General features: G+C 40.6%; 1 pseudogene; it reads left to right on the top strand.

The window, feature by feature from the left end:
• The first annotated feature begins 955 nt into the window (after nt 1-955).
• Nucleotides 956-1,901, top strand: LOC129507960 (olfactory receptor 1D5-like; annotated as a pseudogene).
• Nucleotides 1,902-2,382: the final 481 nt, after the last annotated feature.

Here is a 2,382-nt window from a genome sequence, read left to right as displayed (position 1 = left end):
TCACTGCATGCAAACTCTGTGTTAAGTGGTTTACTATTTAATTTTCTCCACTCCTGAACCATTTTTCAAATAAAGAAATGCAATCTTAAAGAGCTCAGCTAAATGTCCTGAGGTTTCACAGCTAGTAAGAGGCAGCACCCACGCTGAATTCTAGTGTCTGACTATATAGTCTTAATCACAGCAGTGTATACTTATGAGAGTACCACTAGCTTTGTGTCTATTCATATTGTGATTAGCCACTTTACTTAAATCTCTTTTTACTTCTAATGGCATTTTAATTGATTGTCTTAGGTTTCCCAGATAGATCATTCTATTAACAAATAATGATAATTTTTTCTTTTCACTTACAATGTTTGTCCTTCTCTCCCTCCTCTGTCCAGTTGTATAATATCTATTTCCTATAATGCTTATGCCTATTTTAAATATAATTTAAATCTATGCAATATCAAAACCATGACAAGCTAATCTTTAAGTATTTCAAGAATATTGTAAACCGATAGGATTTAAAGCAAGACATAGACATTACTTCTATAATACTGAGTATGTCAGATTAAAAGTTCCTGGGAAGACTACGTTGCATAAAGATTTTTCATGTTATGCTTTTCTTTGTTATTACTTCATTGTTCACATTTTAATTTTTTATAGATTTTTAAAATTTATTCATGAAAGACACACAGAGAGAGGCAGAGACACAGGCAGAGGGAGAAACAGGCTCCATGCAAGGAGCCCAACGTGGGACTTGATCTCAGGACCCCAGGATCATGCCCTGGGCCAAAGGCAGAGGCTCAGCCACTGAGCCACCCAGGCATCCCAATTTGTTCACATTTTTAAAATTATAAAATTTAGTCTAAGATATTTTTAATGTTAAGAAAATAGTTGATTTTACTTATCTGAATGTCCTTACTCAATACTCAATTAGTAAATGTTGGTACTAATCTTGCAGGCAATTGGGGAAATGCATGGAAGCAACCAGAGTGAGGCCACGGAGTTCCCACTCCTGGGGATCTCAGAGAGTCCTAAAGAGCAGCAGATCTTGTTCTGGATGCTCTTGTCCATGTACCTGGTCACAGTGGTGGGAAATGTGCTCATCATTCTGGCCATTGGCTCTGACTCTCCCACCTACACACTCCCATGTATTTATTCTTAGGCAGCCTCTCCTTCACAGACCTCTTCTTTGTCACCAATACAATACCCAAGACATTAGTGAGCCTCCAGTATCAGAACAAAGCCATCTCCTATGCAGGAGATGTCTGACATAGCTTTACTTCCTGGTCTCCTTGGTGACCCTGGACAACATCATCTTGGCCACAATGGCATATGACCGCTATGTAGCCATCTGCCGCCCCCTCCACTACACCACAGCCATGAGCCCTGGACTCTGTATTTTGCTCCTCGCCTTCTGCTGGACACTTTCTGCCCTCTGTGGCCTTTTCCTCACTCTCTTCATGACCAAGGTGACATTCTGTGGATCCCGGAAGATCCACTACATCTTCTGTGAGATGTATATCCTGCTGAGGCTTGCATGTTCCAACACCCAGATCATTCACACAGTGCAGATTACCACAGGCTGCTTCATCTTCTTCACCCCCCTAGGAATCAAGATCACGTCCTATGTCTGGATTGTCAGAGCCATCCTCCGAATACCCTCAGCCTCTAGCAAGTACAAAGCTTTCTCCACCTGTACCTCCCATTTGGCTGTAGTCTCCCTCTTCTATGGGACACTTTGTATGGTATATCTGCAGCCTCTCCACACCTACTCCATGAAGGACTCAGTAGCCACAGTGATGTATGCTGTGGTGACCCTCATGATGAACCCTTTCATCTACAGCCTGAGGAACAAGGACATGCATGGGGCTCTGGGAAGACTGTTCCTAGGGAAAGCTTTCCAGAGGTTGACATGAGGTAATTTGGGGAACTGAAGTGGAGACTGTATAACTTCATACCCCATAATCTTGCATTTGCCTCATCTCCACTTAAGTCAGTAAGGTAAAGCAATTTTAAGTGTGTTCCTCAAAAAAATCTCTAAATATATTATTTAAATATGATATAAATACAGGGAAAAAATTATAGGCTCATCATCATGAAAGGAAATCTTGGCAGGTCTTTCTTGACAATTGGTGGCTCAAGTGGACAGAAGAATGGTGAAAATATGGAAGACCTGAACAGCATGGTTGATGTGCTTGATCTGGACTTATATGGCATTTACATGCAGGGATTAGAAATAGAATATTTTTCTTAGGCATATATGGAACATTTGTGGCAATTATTAGGTACTAGGACATACACACACACACACACACACAAAGCCTCAACAAATACCAAGGAATAGAATCTGATCGTAATTTAGTTAATTTGGATGTTAATGACAAAAAGGCAAATAGA

This window comes from Nyctereutes procyonoides, unplaced genomic scaffold, assembly GCF_905146905.1.
Source record: "Nyctereutes procyonoides isolate TBG_1078 unplaced genomic scaffold, NYPRO_anot_genome, whole genome shotgun sequence".
NCBI lineage: Eukaryota > Metazoa > Chordata > Mammalia > Carnivora > Canidae > Nyctereutes > Nyctereutes procyonoides.
The sequence above is the reverse complement of the archived record's forward strand: the minus strand, read 5'-3'. Positions and strand labels throughout refer to the sequence as shown.